Source organism: Pseudophryne corroboree, chromosome 3, assembly GCF_028390025.1.
Source record: "Pseudophryne corroboree isolate aPseCor3 chromosome 3, aPseCor3.hap2, whole genome shotgun sequence".
Taxonomy (NCBI): domain Eukaryota; kingdom Metazoa; phylum Chordata; class Amphibia; order Anura; family Myobatrachidae; genus Pseudophryne; species Pseudophryne corroboree.
This window is the reverse complement of record NC_086446.1, coordinates 411,102,965-411,121,832: the sequence shown is the minus strand read 5'-3', so window position 1 is coordinate 411,121,832 and position 18,868 is coordinate 411,102,965. Positions and strand designations below refer to the sequence as shown.

The 18,868-nt window shown below is 41.7% G+C and overlaps 1 long non-coding RNA gene across 1 annotated transcript in view; it reads left to right on the top strand.

The window, feature by feature from the left end:
• The window catches only part of LOC135055768 (uncharacterized), a 35,759-nt gene extending 18,817 nt beyond the window's left edge, over positions 1-16,942 (top strand). The window contains exon 2 of the long non-coding RNA XR_010243807.1: positions 16,745-16,942. This is a non-coding gene — a long non-coding RNA (uncharacterized LOC135055768). The remainder of the gene's footprint in view (positions 1-16,744) is intronic.
• Positions 16,943-18,868: the final 1,926 nt, after the last annotated feature.

Genomic DNA, 18,868 nt, shown 5'->3' with positions numbered 1-18,868 from the left:
CATACTGCTTTGCATATAACTACATGGTTACACAGCTTAAAGGGGTAGACGAATTATGTGGCATTATGGGAAAGAAGTGGTATCAGCGCACATTATGTTTGTCAGAAGACCAACAGTGGAATCCTGGCAGATCCCGGTAAGTATTTTACCTCTACTCCTACCCCTACTCCTAACCCACCCCTACTGCAGCCTAACCCTAACCATCCCCTCCTGCAGCCTAACCCAACCCCCCACTGTTGGTTATCCCCTCCCTGCTGTTGGTCTTCTGACTGTTGGGATACCAACAGCTGAGAACCTGACCGCATCCCTACAATACACATTGGGGGTAATTCTGAGTTGATCGCAGCAACGAGTTTGTTAGCAATTGGGCAAAACCATGTGCACTGCAGGGGGGGGGGGGCAGATATAACATTTGCAGAGAGAGTTAGATTTGGGTGTGTTATTTTGTTTCTGTGCAGGGTAAATTCTGGCTGCTTCATTTTTACACTGCAATTTAGATTTCAGTTTGAACACACCACACCCAAATCTAACTCTCTCTGCACATGTTATATCTGCCCCCCCCCTGCAGTGCACATGGTATTGCCCAACTGCTAACAAATTTGATGCTGCGATCAACTCAGAATTAGGCCCTTTGTTACATCCTAGTATACTGTATACCATCTAATACACTGATGCTTTTTTTTCAACAGTTTATTAGGGATATCCTAAAGGAAATGTTATGTCCTTAAAAGTATACTCTGCATATATATATATTCTAGTAAACAGACAAAAGTCTGTCCTTAGATCATGGTGTAATATGTACACTTTTCCACAAATGTTTAATGTAAAGGTATATAATATTGATGCTTATTATAATTAGAGATGAGCAGGTTCGGTTCCTCGAGATCCGAACCCCCCCGAACTTCACATGGTTTACACGGGTCCGAGCCAGCCTCGGATCTTCCCTCCTTGCTCGGTTAATATGAACGCGCCCGAACGTCATCATCCCGCTGTCATATTCTCGCGAGATTCGTATTGCATATAAAGAGTCGCGCGTCGCCGCCATTTTCACTCGTGCATTGGAGATGATAGCGAGAGGACGTGGCTGCATTCTCTCAGTTTCTGTGTTCATTGTGCTGCAAATATCTGTGCTCAGTGTGCTGCAAATATCTGTGCTCAGTGTGCTGCAAATATCTACGTTCTCTGCCTGAAAACGCTCCATATCTGTGCTGCATTGTAGTTGTGCGCAGTATATAGTAGGAGGACAGTGGAGAATTTTGCTGACCACCAGTATATATATAGCAGTACGGTACAGTAGTCCATTGCTCTACCTCTGTGTCGTCAAGTATACTATCCATATCTGTGCAACATTGTAGTTGTGCGCAGTATATAGTAGGAGGACAGTGCAGAATTTTGCTGACCACCAGTATATATATATATATATATAGCAGTATGGTACAGTAGTCCATTGCTCTACCTCTGTGTCGTCAAGTATACTATCCATGGCTGTGCTGCATTGTAGTTGTGCGCAGTATATAGTAGGAGGACAGTGCAGAATTTTGCTGACCACCAGTATATATATATATATATATATATATATATATATGTGTACCGGGAAAGCTACCAGCGCCACAGATGCAGTATCTCTATTGTGAACACTAGTATGGGAACAGTGCAGAAAAAATTCAAATAAACCCGCCTATAGACACTCCCTATGGTCTAACAGGGCGTCAGCTTTTTACCTCAGGTATATAGAGGTACTGGTATTAGTACCTAAGGGAGACAAATTTGTGGACGGAAGGTGAGGTAATAAATAGCGACCAATGGTGTCAAACAATACCAAAGCTGGGTAATTTATATAAAAGGTATACACAATTTATTGCACATAGAAAACACTAAAACAATACTGGGTGTAAAAGTATAAAAACTAATATAGACATCTAAGACTCATTATAACAGGCAGGAGAGCGTAAAAAAGGGAGCAACATTCAGCATAAAAGGTAAATGGATAAAAGAAAAAATAGCGTTCAAAAACTAAAAAAAGAGGAGTATAGCTTAACTTTCAATGAGTAAGGTTAGATCAAGGCAGAACCCAATGCGTTTCGTCCCATCTGGACTTCATCAAGGGGACTTGATGAAGTCCAGATGGGACGAAACGCGTTGGTTCACTCGACACTAGTTGGGCTCAACGCACTTCCGGTGAAAACAGAAGTGACGTTTGCGTTCCAACACACAGCCCACTTCCTGATTGTGCAGCACGGGGCGCCCGATGACTCCCTCCAACAGTGCGGACCCAGCACACTTCCGGCAATGGCGGAAGTGATGTCTGCGTTCCACCAATGCGTTCCACCCCACTTCCTACGTTAGTGGGGGTGGAATTAGGCGCCAAACATGCCTATTATGCTGGCTATTTAACAGGGGCCGGTGAGGCAACATCTCCAGACTCCAGTTACCTATTATATTGACTTTTGCTGTGATGCTGACTGTTTTGACAAAGCTGTGAATCCTTGACAAAGGTCCTGGTTTGGACCGAAACGTCGGATAGATATGGACATTACCTTTGAACTGTGAGATTACCATTTACATTAAATATTCTTTTTGCTGAATCTTTGATTTGAAATCTGGTGAGTGCTATCTGTTCCACTTTGTGGTTCATCCTGTATTGTACTATGGGTCCCACCTCTGTGTGGGTCGGACTCTGATTGGCACCCCAGTAGTTGGCTGAGCTGTGTGAGAGTGCAGGGATCTTTAGTTTTATATATATATATATATATATATATATATAACAGTATGGTACAGTAGTCCATTGCTCTACCTCTGTGTCATCAAGTATACTATCCATATATGTGCTGCATTGTAGTTGTGCGCAGTATAAAGTAGGAGGACAGTGCAGAATTTTGCTGACCACCAGTATATATATATATATGTATATATATATATATATAGCAGTACGGTACAGTAGTCCATTGCTCTACCTCTGTGTCGTCAAGTATACTATCCATATCTGTGCTGCATTGTAGTTGTGCGCAGTATATAGTAGGAGGACAGTACAGAATTTTCCTGACCACCAGTATATATATATATATATATATATAAATAGCAGTACGGTACAGTAGTCCATTGCTATACCTCTGTGTCGTCAAGTATACTATCCATATCTGTGCTGCATTGTAATTGTGCGCAGTATATAGTAGGAGGACAGTGTAGAATTTTGCTGACCACCTATATATATATATATATATATATATATAAATAGACACTGTGATACAATCAGCGGCACTCAGAGACTGACACGGCTGGAAACAGGTAAAGTGCTGGTGCTTTTTAATCCATAGTAAAGGCTGGGTGATCCAATGTTTCGGGGCACGCAAGCCCCTTTGTCAAGGTGAGCCAAATACAGAGTGAATAAGAACAAAAACAAAGTGTTACCTTTATGGTGAATAAGACCCGCGGGCGGGAAGAACAGCAGTGTCCGGGGGAACGTGAAGCTTACGTCCCAGATAGTGTGACGTGTGTGCGCCTCGGTCACATGATCATCCTGCGCATCGTTGGATGCCGACATTGCCATGGCAGCCTAACAAGCTGATGTTGTCATGGATGCCTGGGACTTCCGTGGTCTCCCGATCGCGGAGGTGAAGGAACCGGGCTGCGAATTAAAAGTGACAGGTGTAAAACCAACATGTGCAGTTGTAAATGTTTAAGAAGGATCTATAAGTCTGAGACTAAGTCGTATAATTAAAGCTGCCTGCATGCAACGGTCTTGGAGTGGCAATAAATGTTATATGAAAACATGTTAATGATGTCGAATCTGGCACCATGTGATAGAACAGGCAAATGCTTATACAGTGTACCCGCAGATACACATCCTAAGGTGATGGCAGTGATAACATTGCTAAAACAACCAAATAAGAGACAAAGATACTGCATGTGACTAGATTGTCTGAGAGCTACCGTTATTGATGAACTGGGACTTATGTAAGTAAACTATCACCACGTCCAATTATGTGGCACTAGCTATAGTCCACATTCCGTTTGGCCCCGTTGGCCAATGAAATACGAATTAGAATACACTCCATTGTATTCTGTCGTTGAGGCCCTTCGGTCTCACGGTGTCCAACTTGAACATCCAACTGGCCTCACGTTTGAGCAGAGTACCAGCCCTGTCGCCACCTCTCAGATTGTTGGGTATGTGGTCAATGATTTGAAACTGTAGATCCTTCAAGGAATGTTGTTTTTCTACATAATGTCTGGCAGCAGGTTGTTCAGATCTCTTCAGTAATAGTGCCGCCTTTAGCGCAGATCTATGTAACGCAAAGCATTCCCTGGCATTGCGTATGGTCTTGCCCACGTATTGATACTTGCATGGACAGGTGATTAAATAGACAATATATGCCGTTGTGCATGTGAGCACATGCTTGATGTTATATATTCTACCTGTCGAGCTGGAGGTGAACGTCGGGCCGGTGATCATATGTTTGCATGAATCACTGCGTAGGCATTTGTAGCAGCCTGCTGGTTTTGTTAAGAAGTTGGCAACTGGTAAGGAGTCGAAACCTGTAATATCAGAGTGGACCACGAAATCTTTGATGCTTCTGCCCTTGGTGTGACACAATGGGCCTCTTCTTCTGTAACGTGGTAAGATTTTTATCTGTCGCCACTATGGGCCACAGCGCATTGAGGCTCGAGGAACCACTGGACTGGAGGTGTTGTACCGTGAGACAAAGGGTATGATTGCCTGGTCACTCTTGATTTTGGGTTTCAAGAGGTCATCTCTGTTCATAGCTGTTACTTGTTGCTCATATTTCTGTAGTGACCCACTCTTGTAGCCTCTGTTCTTGAACCGTTCGGTTACATCCATCAAAGCCCCTTTGAGTTTGTCAGGGTCACTTGTAATTCTGGCTGCCCTGATGTATTGCGACTTGGGTAGCCCCCTTTTGAGGGCTATAGGATGATGGCTGTTATAGCGCAAAAGGGTATTTTTGTCCGTGGGCTTGTGGTACACCTCGGTGTGTATTGCTCCATCTCTAATGGTAACGTTCACGTCCAAATAATTTAGCCTGCTGGGGTCACATTGAGCTGTGACTTTGATGGGAGACCGTCTGTTATTGATGCTTGTTGTGAAGATTTCAAATTTTTCTTTGCCGCCAGTCCATAACATGAAGACGTCATCTATATATCTGGAATAGTGTAAGATGTACTTTGTGAATTCGCCACTATTAAAAAACATTAGTTGTTCTTCCATCAACATAAATACGTTGGCAAATGAAGGGGATACATTGCTCCCCATGGAGCAGCCGCTTAGTTGGCGGTAGAATTTCCCGTCAAATAAAAAATAATTGCGAGTCAGTGTTAGTTCTAATAGTTGGAGAAATAAACTGTGGTCCAAACTTTTCATGTTTGATTGGACCAAAAAAGACTTCATTGCAATTAACTCCTGATCGTGCGGGATGCTCGTATAGAGACTACAAATGTCTACAGTACAGATGATGGTCCCTGTGGGTACCATGCCCACTGTTTTTAGCTGATTCAGGAAGCTGGTGGTATCTTTGATGTAATTTGGTTGTTGACTTTCAGATCGTGTACTCACTAAGCTAGAAATTCAAGTTCTTAATCACGGCCTGTCATTTGTTCCTACAAGCAGGTTTGACGAATTAACCTGGCAAACCGAGCTAAACAAGTTTACCCGTAAACTCCGCTTACAAGAGTTCTTTCAGGAACACACATCTACTGCTACACCTGAACCACATCAAAGTTTCATTAATTCCGTACGGAACTCCAAATTCGACCCGACTTCGTCCAATTCATCTATAAAGACCTTCACTCGATTGCTGGATGAGTCAATAACGAAATACACAAATGCTGACCAAAATAACCATTACAACATGTCACGATCTGAATTTAAAGCGTTAAAGAAAATGGGAACCTATAGAGACATCGTAATCCGCCCCGCTGACAAAGGGGGCGGAATAGTCATAATGAATCTGACTGACTATAAAAGTGAGACATATCGACAGCTGGCGGATACGAATGTATATTAAGCTCTGACTACAGATCCGACCAAACAATACAAGGCAGAAGTTGATGACATACTTGATGCAGCTTGTGCATCAGGATTTATGTCTAGCAAATTATGCAGTGCCCTTAAACAAGAGTTTCCTGTAGTGCCGCTATTATTCTTAGTCCCCAAAATCCATAAGAACATGGACAGTCCGCCTGGCAGGCCCATAATCTCCGTGCACAACGCACTTTACCAGCCCATATTCATCTTTCTGGATAGCATCCTTCAGCCACTCATTAGTCAACAACAAAATTACATCAAAGATACCACCAGCTTCCTGAATCAGCTAAAAACAGTGGGCATGGTACCCACAGGGACCATCATCTGTACTGTAGACATTTGTAGTCTCTATACGAGCATCCCGCACGATCAGGGGTTAATTGCAATGAAGTCTTTTTTGGTCCAATCAAACATGAAAAGTTTGGACCACAGTTTATTTCTCCAACTATTAGAACTAACACTGACCCGCAATTATTTTTTATTTGACGGGAAATTCTACCGCCAACTAAGCGGCTGCTCCATGGGGAGCAATGTATCCCTTCATTTGCCAACGTATTTATGTTGATGGAAGAACAACTAATGTTTTTTAACAGTGGCGAATTCACAAAGTACATCTTACACTATTCCAGATATATAGATGACGTCTTCATGTTATGGACTGGCGGCAAAGAAAAATTTGAAATCTTCACAACAAGCATCAATAACAGACGGTCTCCCATCAAAGTCACTTATAGTCTGCCAAATTCATTATGACAATCCCGCCCCCTTTATCAGCGGGGCGGATGACTATGTCCCTACAGGAACCCAGTTGTTTCATTGCTCTAAACTCGGATCTGGATAAGTTGTAGTGTGCCACAGGTGGTGTGGCTGTGTATCTAATTACTGAGTCATCTATCAGTCTGATGAACGACTTAATAGATGCGTTCGTCGACGCAGGGTCAAACTGAGATTTACGCATGGAACTGATGTATGCTTGATGGGGATCCGGACTAGATGAAGAAGTATGTTGTTGGAAAAATTCTTGTAGCCGAAGCTTGCGAGCGAACTTATGTAGTTCGATTTGCCATCCTAGTTCGTCAAATTTGTTGGTCGGCACAAAGGATAAACCATTGTTGAGTAATTTGATTTCCACATCACTGAGCTGTCGGTCCGACAGGTTGTAAATTAGGCTTTCTTTTTCGTTGTTGTAGAAGCATTTTTGGATCCTTGTGTTTTGCTGGCCCCTGCGGGTGGGCGTCCTCTTGCTCTTGTGCCTGCCGCGGTGGCAGGGGAGGTCCCTAAAGGGACACTTGAGGTATCAGGTGGCCCTTCTGAATCGCCCATGGCAAACTCGCTGTCACTGTTTGAAGTTATAAGATCATTATGGCGATCTTCGCGACGTTTGCGCCAACTGTGTTTGGACCTAAAGTTGTAGGGCCTGTGGTTGCCTGGATCACCACCAGAGAGCCAGCGATAGACCCTGTTGGTTTCGTAATCTTCTTTGACGGTTAATTGTTTCCCCCGTTTAAATTTTATAAGCTCAGCTTTGTACTTATTGACTTGCAATTGTAGTTTTTGGATCATGTTTTGGTTGGAGTCCATTTTTAATGCGTCCTTGTGAGTTGTTTCCAACTGCATAATCTTTTCACGGGTAACCTTAAGTTCCCGGCCGGCCTCCTCCACAACCAACAACATTAAATCCATACTACATTTGTTCAAAATGCCTATCCAACGGCTACAGAACTCAGAGTTAAACCGTCCTATAGTAGGTACATTGCGGATGCGAAAGCCCCGCGGTACCATCTTATCCCTATGATAGTTTGACAAAGAGATGCCGTGCATTAGAAAATCCAGTTCACGCCTCTTCAGTTTAACTAACTGATGAAAAATATCCTCCATGCTTAACTGGTCATCTGCTTCAGTTAGATCTTCTGTAAATCTCAATCTGTCTGCATCCGCATCAGTAAAGCTGTAAGTGTCCGTTAAATTAGTCGGTAAACCCCCGTATCCCGGGGTGTGTTCATGCGCCATAATATAGATCAAAAAAAGGAACACTGAGTTGAAACGGATATGCACAAAGTCACGAGTGCTAATGTCCTGAGACTAAAGTGCTGCTTAAGAAAAGTGTCAGTGCTTAGCAGTATCCAGGCTGAAAGTGCTTAGTGCTGCTGTGCAAAACATGTGCAGGTGAAATAGGTGCTTAGGAGAGTGCAGGGGTCCGTGCTGTGATTGCCTTCACACTTTCATCCTTCCATGAAGGGTCATTATGTGGTATTAGTCTTAGTCATCAAAGAAATATAAATTCAGCAATAGAACAGTGGGGGGTGCCTTGTCCCTTATGGTCGATGCGGTAATAACCTCAAAGTCCCGTACATATATAGCTTCGGATCGGCACTCACCCTTCCTTAGGTTTAATGCCCCGGTGCCTTCTGGTAACAATTATGTATCCAACGGTTCCTAGCAAGCAGCGGCACTCAAGGACTGACTCAAGAGCAGTATAAGGTGAACAGTGTTTAATCCATATCACAAGACAAATAAATCCATCCAACGTTTCGGGGCACGAGCACCCCTTTTTCAAGGACAACAAGTGAGAAGTGAAGGAGTGAGAAAAATAATTATTTTAAAGATCAAATTGTGCACACAGATATCACAGGGTTTGGGAACCCTACGTCTACCACTTTTTTATCCAGACCCTCAGGATGCTATAAATGTTTGGGGTGCGAAACATGTAGGTTCATGACCGCTGGGCCCATGTTCACTTCTTGTGTAACTGGTAGATCATACAGCATCAGACATGTACTCACCTGCACGAGCACTTTTGTGATATATCTGATTACGTGCCCCTGTAATTTACAATATGTGGGCAAGACCATTCGCAGTGCCCGCGAACGTCTTGCACTACATAGATCAGCTGTTAAATCTGCACTAGCGGGCAAAACGTCGGAACAACCAGTAGCCCGCCACTATGCTGAACATGGTCACACCATGGGGGATCTGAGGTTCCAGATTATTGATCACTGCACAAAGAGCTTAAGGGGTGGTGACAGAGCTGGGGACTTGTTAAGAATGGAGGCCAGATGGATGTATCATTTGTCCACCATCAAGCCAAAAGGACTAAATGATAAAATGCAATGGAGTGTGTTCTGAAAAGTTGCTTTATGTTGCCATTTATAGTAATGCACATTATCTATATCATTTACATTTAGTAGTATTATGTCTTACATAAAATGATTTGCAGAGCAGGTTGGCACTACAGGGGGCAGTCTGTTAGTTACAGACACCATCTGTGGGTTACCAGGTTGCTGCATAATATATAAATATATGTATAGTGTTCGTGTATAGAGCAGTTGTGTCTCCAGGTCTGCATGTTTTGTGAGGATAACATACACCTGAAGTATTTAATGGTTTGTCCACATAATTTATTATTAACTTATGCTGCCTTGCACATTGATTTTAAATTTCAAAGTCACTTCACTATTTTTACATGTTCGCAGTGCCGACACTGGTGCCGCCGCGACTGGATTACCCGCAATACTCTGGGTTGCCTTGGTTACAGGAATAGCTGCCCGGGAGGTCAGCGCCGGTGTAAGTGGTTGCCAGGGGAACACGGATGTTCCACGTCGCGACGTCGGACCATGTGACCGGCACAGGTTGATGATGTCACTCCAGTGCACACAGGGAAGCGTGGTAGCGTCTTCCCCTGATTGATTGCCGCACTTCCCGCAGGCGGGATTTCATCTCACATAAAGGTAATTATTTTTCTCACTCCTTCACTTCTCACTTGTTGTCCTTGAAAAAGGGGTGCTCGCGCCCCGAAACGTTGGATGGATTTATTTGTCTTGTGATATGGATTAAACACTGTTCACCTTATACTGCTCTTGAGTCAGTCCTTGAGTGCCGCTGCTTGCTAGGAACCGTTGGATACATCATTGTTACCAGAAGGCACCGGGGCATTAAACCTAAGGAAGGGTGAGTGCCGATCCGAAGCTATATATATATATATATATATAGCAGTACGGTACAGTAGTCCATTGCTCTACCTCTGTGTCGTCAAGTATACTATCCATATCTGTGCTGCATTGTAGTTGTGCGCAGTATATAGTAGGAGGACAGTGCAGAATTTTGCTGACCACCAGTATATATATATATATATATATATATTTATATATATATATATATAGCAGTACGGTACAGTAGGCCATTGCTATTGATATATTACTGGCATATAATTCCACACATTAAAAGATGGAGAACAAAAATGTGGAGGGTAAAATAGGGAAAGATCAAGATCCACTTCCACCTCGTGCTGAAGCTGCTGCCACTAGTGATGGCCGAGACGATGAAATGCCATCAACTTCATCTGCCAAGGTCGATGCCCAATGTCATAGTAAAGAGCATGTAAAATCCCAAAAACAAAAGTTCAGTAAGATGACCCAAAAATCAAAATTAAAAGCGTCTGAGGAGAAGCGTAAACTTGCCAATATGCCATTTACGACACGGAGTGGCAAGGAACGGCTGAGGCCCTGGCCTATGTTCATGGCTAGTGGTTCAGATTCACATGAGGATGGAAGCACTCATCCTCTCGCTAGAAAAATGAAAAGACTTAAGCTGGCAAAGCACAGCAAAGAACTGTGCGTTCTTCTAAATCACAAATCCCCAAGGAGAGTCCAATTGTGTCGGTTGCGATGCCTGACCTTCCCAACACTGGACGAGAAGAGCTTGCGCCTTCCACCATTTGCATGCCCCCTGCAAGTGCTGGAAGGAGCACCCGCAGTCCAGTTCCTGATATTGAAATTGAAGATGTCACTGTTGAAGTACATCAGGATGAGGATATGGGTGTTGCTGGCGCTGAGAAGGAAATTGACAAGGAGGAATCGGATGGTGAGGTGGTTTGTTTAAGTCAGGCACCCGGGGAGACACCTGTTGTCCGTGGGATGAATATGGCCATTGACATGCCTGGTCAAATTGCAAAAAAAAATCACCTCTTCGGTGTGGAATTATTTTAACAGAAATGCGGACAACAGGTGTCAAGCCGTGTGTAGCCTTTGTCACGCTGTAATAAGTAGGGGTAAGGACGTTAACCACCTAGGAACATCCTCCCTTAAATGTCACCTGGAGCGCATTCATCAGAAGTCATTGACAGGTTCAAAAACTTTGGGTGACAGCGGAAGCAGTCCACTGACAACTAAATCCCTTCTTCCTCTTGTACCCAAGCTCCTGCAAACCACACCACCAACTCCCTCAATGTCAATTTCCCCCTTAGACAGAAACGCCAATAGTCCTGCAGGCCATGTCACTGGCAAGTCTGACGAGTCCTCTCCTGAATGGGATTCCTCTGATGGATCCTTGAGTGTAACGCCTACTGCTGCTGGCGCTTCTGTTGTTGCTGCTGGGAGTCGATTGTCATCCCAGAGGGGAAGTTGGAAGACCACTTGTACTACTTCCAGTAAGCAATTGACTGTCCAACCGTCCTTTGCGAGGAAGATGAAATATCACAGCAGTCATCCTGTTGCAAAGCAGATAACTCAGGCCTTGTCAGCTGTGTTGGTGTTAGACGTGCGTCCGGTATCCGCCGTTAGTTCACAGGCAATTAGAGAATTTCTTGAGGTACTGTGTCCCCGGTACCAAATACCATCTAGATTCCACTTCTCTAGGCAGGCGATACCGAGAATGTACACAGACATCAGAAAAAGACTAACCAGTGTCCTAAAAAATGCAGTTGTACCCAGTGTCCACTTAACCACGGACATGTGGACAAGTGGAGCAGGGCAGACTCAGCACTATATGACAGTGACAGCCCACTGGGTAGATGTATTGCCTCCGGCAGCAAGAACAGCAACGGCGGCACCAGTAGCAGCATCTCGCAAACACCAACTCGTTCCTAGGCAGGCTACGCTTTGTATCACCGCTTTCCATAAGAGGCACACAGCTGACAACCTCTTACGGAAACTGAGGAACATCATCGCAGATTGGCTTACCCCAATTGGACTCTCCTGGGGATTTGTGACATCGGACAAAGCCACTAATATTGTGCGTGCATTACAATTGGGCAAATTCCAGCACGTCCCATGTTTTGCACATACATTGAATTTGGTGGTGCAGAATTATTTAAAAAATTACAGGGGCGTACAAGAGATGCTATCGGTGGCCCGAAGAATTGCGGGCCACTTTCGGCATTCAGCCACCGCGTGCCAAAGACTGGAGCAGCAGCAAACACTCCTGAACCTGCCCCGCCATCAGCTGAAGCAAGAGGCGGTAACGAGGTGGAATTCAACCCTCTATATGCTTCAGAGGATGAAGGAGCAGCAAAAGGCCATTCAAGCCTATACATCTGACTACGATATAGGCAAAGGAGGGGGAATGCACCTGACTCAAGCGCAGTGGAGAATGATTTCAACGTTGTGCAAGGTTCTGCAACCCTTTGAACTTGCCACACGTGAAGTCAGTTCAGACACTGCCAGCCTGAGTCAGGTCATTCCCCTCATCAGGCTTTTGCAGAAGCAGCTGGAGAGATTGAAGGAGGAGCTAAAACGTAGCGATTCTGCTAGGCATGTGGGACTTGTGGATGGAGCCCTTAATTCGCTTAACCAGGATTCACGGGTGGTCAATCTGTTGAAATCAGAGCACTACATTTTGGCCACCGCGCTCGATCCTAGGTTTAAAGCCTACGTTGTATCTCTCTCTCCGGCAGACACAAGTCTGCAGATGTTCAAAGACCTGCTGGTGAGACACTTGTCAAGTCAAGTGGAACGTGACCCGCCAACAGCTCCTCCTTAATTTTCTCCCACCACTGGAGCTGCCAGGAAAAGGATCAGATTTCCAAAACCACCCACTGGCGGTGATGCAGGGCAGTCAGGAGCAAGTGCTGACATCTGGTCCGGACTGAAGGACCTGCCAACGATTACTGACATGTCGTCTGCTGTCACTGCATATGATTCTGTCACCATTGAGAGAATGGTGGAGGATTATATGAGTGACAGCATCCAAGTAGGCACGTCAGGCAGTCAAGAGGCAATTTGGAGGCCCTTGCACAAACTGGCTTTATTTTACCTAAGTTGCCCCCCCTCCAGTGTGTACTCTGAAAGAGTGTTTACTGCAGCCGGTAACCTTGTCAGCGATCGGCGTACGAGGTTACTTCCACAAAATGTGGAGAGATGATGTTCATCAAAATGAATTATAATCAATTCCTCCGTGGAGACATTCACCAGCAATTGCCTCCAGAAAGTACACAGGGACCTGAGATGGTGGATTCCAGTGGGGACGAATTAATACTCTGTGAGGAGGGGGATGTACACAGTGAAAAGGGTGATGAATCGGAGGATGAGGAGAAGGTGGACATATTGCCTCTGTAGAGCCAGTTTGTGCAAGGAGAGATTGATTGCTTCTTTTTTGGTGGGGGCCCAAACCAACCAGTCATTTCAGCCACAGTCATGTGGCAGACCCTGTTGCTGAAATGATGGGTTTGTTAAAGTGTGCATGTCCTGTTTATACAACATAAGGGTGGCTGGGTGGGCCCAAGGACAATTCCATCTTGCACCTCTTTTTTTTTTATTTATCTTTGCATCATGTGATGTTTGGGGCTAATTTTTTTAAGTGCCTTCCTGTCTGACACTGGAGTGCCACTCCTAGATGGGCCAGGTGTTTGTGCCGGCCACTTGGGTCGCTTAGCTTAGTCATCCAGCGACCTTGGTGCAAATTTTAGGACTAAAAATAATATTGTGAGGTATGAGGTGTTCAGAATAGACTGGACATGAGTGGAAATTGTGGTTATTGAGGTTAATAATACTATGGGATCAAAATTACCCCCAAATTCTATGTTTTAAGCTGTTTTTGTAAAAAAAAACACCCGAATCCAAAACACACCCGAATCCGACAAAAAATTTTCAGGGAGGTTTTGCCAAAACGCGTTCGAATCCAACACATGGCCGTGGAACCGAATCCAAAACCAAAACACAAAACCCGAAAAATTTCCGGTGCACATCTCTAATTATAATACAATATTCATATACAAAATATACAGTATTAGCTCACACTTCATAGTGTAGTGCAAAATTATCTTTTTTTGATATCATGCATCTAAATTTACTCTTGTGTGTCTAGAGTTTTGACAAAGTTTATGAGTTTATGGAGCATTTGAGGGAATTGAGAACAAGGGGCAGATAAGGTGTTACACATTTTATTTATTGCTTCAACCAGTCAGTTCCTAACTGTCATGTGTTCAGCTCCTGTCATGTGTTTGAAAAATGACAGGAGCTGATTGGTTAGAGCATCATTTGTCATTCATAACGAGTGATAATAAGAATATCACTCGTTGTTAAATATGCCCCTTAAAGGTAAGTTTTGACTAGTATTGAGGAGTAATGCAAAAACTGCAGTTTTTAACTTTGCAGAAGGATGTATAGCCATTTCCCCTCAAGCAATTTTCAGAAAACTTCAATTGCAATTTTTCAGAACATGCCCATCAATCTCACAATTTAAGGGGAAGATGTATCAAGCCTTGGGGGTATATTCTGTTAGCCTCTTGGTTTACCTGCACCTAATTGACAGTGCTGCTTGATTCAATTAGGTGTGGGGGAATTCTGTGTGCTAATTATCATAGGCAGGATTTTTCCTTGCACAAAAATCTGCATATTAAAATGCAGATTCTGCATTTTAACTCCCTTGGAAACCTATTATTACTGCATTTTACGCAGAATAAATAGGATAATATGCATTAACCCAGTGATTACTGTGCAAGGGAAAGGTTAATTAATTGAATAACCTTCCCCTTGTGACATAATCAGTTAACTGCAATGTAAACCCTGCTGCTAATTGAATATGCCTCTTGCAGAGAAATAAGGTGGAGAATTTACCCAAAGAGGCCAATTTGCTTCTGTCATTTGTCTAGCACAGCCTATGACATTTAGAAGGTCATTGGTTGCTATGCTATGGCCCACTTCTCCACTTTATCATTCTCCAAGCTTGATACATCGCCCCTTAAATGTTGAGCTGAAAAGCTGTATAATTGCATCTGACTAAACGGGACATTCTGTGGTGGCATTACTTGGGAAAAACCCATGGCCCATTGCTGTTCCAACATTTTGCAGATAAAATCAGTCTCAAAAGCAAAATAATTATTGTGAAGAAAGAAAGATATACCTTTTTTTAAAATTTGTAAAGCATGGTATACCTTTTATTCTTTCCAATACATGTTTACATTTTAATGATTTTTATCTGCAAAAAGTCAGAACAGCAATGGACACATAGTTCATCCCAAATTATGCCAACATATTCATGGGCATGTAATAATCATGTTACATTTGGAATAATAATCCTTTTGAGACAAATTTAGTGTCCTGGTCGAGATTCATCAGCGATAATGTTTTTATTTGAGAGGTGAAACAATAAATAGTTTTTGCAAATTTTTAAGACAGAACAATTTTAATATTAAACTTATGTTTTATATTAGTGAAGTTTTAAAGAGCTCTCTGGCTTTAAATATTTATTTTAAGTAGGGCCATATTCACACATGCAATTATTTGAAACCTAGTGACTCCAGGACTTATTTACAAGCAAGTAGTTGCTGCAATATTTATTGGTTTAATTCAATTCCTAAAGGCTGAGAAGAATTGCACAGAATATTCTGTATTCTCTGACCAAGCCAGAACCATGAGGGTTCATAAAGAGTCAAAGGTCGCAAAAAGATTTTAGATAACATTAGTTTAATGACTAAAGATACATTGCTGGCCCTAAGAGAGAAAAAAAAAGGTGAATGCAAGAACAAATTTGAGATAGCATTTAGAACAGATTATAATTCACAGTATAAACAAATTGAAAGAGTAGTCAAAAACATTGGCCAATTTAATAAAATAATCAGATATAGGGTTAATTAATTTCGGAGAAACTAACAATTATTTACTGGATGGCTCAAAATCTGAAGGATAACTTAATGATACCTTATCATACCACCTTATCTCCCTCACCTAAGTAAAGTACACATTAATTTTTTTTTATTGATGTAATTTCTGCATTATGTGTAAAATTTTAGTGTGAAAACAAACGGATATATGTATTATTGGATTCAAAATAAACTACTATTGATGAGTTTACAATAAGTAATTAAAACAGTAATATACACTATAGAGTGCATCTGCGGAAAACATTACATTGAAAGAATTTCCAGAACTCTAAAAATAAAATTTGTTGAGCACCTTAGGAATATACAAAAAAAGGCTGGATACATTTGCCCTTTCTTTACATTAGTTAGCAATAATTGAGCAACAAATGATTTTGCAAAAGAATTAGCTAAATCAGAAGTGCAACTGATCTACTAAATTAAAACACTTATTCCAAATGGCCTCAACAAAGACTTTCAATTGAAGGAGTTTCTGAATTGACTGTAATAGATGTATATAATTTTGTACTTTAATTTTTATAAACATAGTTTCTGCATTTATCAACCTTTTTATATGCATGCAGTAAATCACTCATATTAATTATATGCAATCACTCATATTTATTCTTAGTTTATTGATTTTGATATTATTTTTATATAGATTTTTATATAGGATTTAAATGTATATGTTGATGGACAGATGCTTTTATATTTATATAAATGTATTGATTACTTCTAAAATGTATTAACATGATCTGCTAATTAGGGTTTAGATTGGTTCCCAACTGGATCTTTTTTTGGGTAGAGTGATATGTATTGCTATAGAAGTAATTTGCCTTTCTCATGCTCTTAAGGAAAATGGTGGCTGCAGAACTTCCATCCTGGAAAAAGCACATCCTCCAGTTTCAGGTGATACTACTTCCCACATTTGCAACAAGAATATCAATCAGAGAGATTTTATATTAAAGACCTTAAGAATATTCCAACATGGAATACTTTAGAGACAAATCCAACTGGAATTTGGAATAGATAAAATCAGAAGTTACAGACGATGACACGTCTAGTACCGGTATCATGTGTTTTTTTTTCTGTTACAATGATAACGTTTTGAAATTGGGTAGGAATATATTGTATATGTATAGGGTATTGTATATTATCAAAAATGTGTTAATGGATAATAATGCTAATGTGTAATTCTGCACTCAGGAAAATCATGATAAGTCAATTTTCCCCATAAATAGACAGGGTGAACTCATGCCCCTAATTGCCTTAATAAAAACCACTAGGTAGAAATGCAATGGAACAGTGGACCACTTCTACCGTACCTATTGATATATGAAACTTGACTGGATGCTGTAGCTGGGAACAACATCTTTGATTACATAACTCTACTGACCCATTCTAATAAGATTTCTGATAGGAGGCTCATTTTACTGCTATGTCTCTCTGCACATGTTACATCTGCCCCACCTGCAGTGCAACATGGTTTTGGCCATTAGTGTGCTTTTGTGGTTTGCTAACAAACCTGAATAACAGCCATCGTTCTCTATCTCCCCCATTCTGGCCTGCAAACACATGGGAACACCCTCTATAGAAATGGGGCGTATCCTGATTCAAACCATGTGCCATATTGGTAGTTACTGTCTGGTGATAATCAGGCAGTAATTGAAACAGTGCACAAAAAATAAGATTTTTCCCAGCTGGGGGATATTAAAAGCGTTATCTCCTGCATCTTGTGCCAAATTAAAAATGTCACTTATAAAAGTCATCCTTATTTAGAGGGTGATTCAGATGTAATTGTAAACAGGGAAGTGGCGTGAGGTAAATGGCTCAGGAGGCACTGGCTAGTACCAGAGCCAGATTTACACACAATATATGAGCCCAAGGGTCCATGTGGGCATTATAGACAAGTGTAGCAGTATACACAGCTGGAAATTTGGTAAGTCTTTGTCAAAGATGAGCGGATAAGGTAGGCGCCTCACCTGCCATAAACTTTTTACTTTTTGACTATAAAAATGATTAGAATAATGCAAAGAAGATACAGGTTGAGTATCCCATATCCATATATTCCGAAATACGGAATATTCCGAAATACAGAATTTTTTGAGTGAGAGTGAGATAGTGAAACCTTTGTTTTCTGATGGCTCAATGTACACAAACTTTGTTTAATACACAAAGTAATTAAAAATATTGTATTACATGACCTTCAGGCTGTGTGTATAAGGTGTATATGAAATAAATGAATTGTGTGAATGTTTACACACTTTGTTTAAAGCAAAAAGTTATTAAAAATATTTGCTAAAATTACCTTCAGGCTGCGTGTATAAAGTGTATATGAAACATAAATGCATTCTGTGCTAAGACTTAGGTCCCATCGCCATGATATCTCATTATGATATGCAATTATTCCAAAATACGGAAAAATCCGATATCCAAAAAACTTCTGGTCCCAAGCATTTTGGATAAGGGATACTCAACCTGTATTTCTGATATATTCTTTGTATTTTTGATATACTTTCTATAGTCGAAACTCGGGCTTATACATTAATATGACAGGAAGGGCTCTGCCTCACCTCACCGCACGTCACTGGTTGGAAACAGCGTTGATGCTGCTTACTTAAACACAGTAGCGACGCTTACATGTGTTAATGCAGCAGGAAGCATCTCGTATAAGTAGACACCTCTGCATGTATGTGCAGTGGAGCTTCTAGAGAGAAGGTTGCCCATGTGCAGACTCATCTGATGGAGCTCATTTACTAAAAGTCGATTTTGAGTTCTATTTAAAATCGCAGGATAATGTGATTTCTATTTGAAGTTCTAAATCTGGTGAATTCACACACAAATTGAGTCAAAAATCGCTCAAAATCAACTCAAAAGCTAATAAAAAAATTACTCAAAATAGATTTCACTAAACAAAGCATCCTTATTTGCCAAAACATCTCACATGCACAAACACCTGAATTCATGTGCTAATTTGC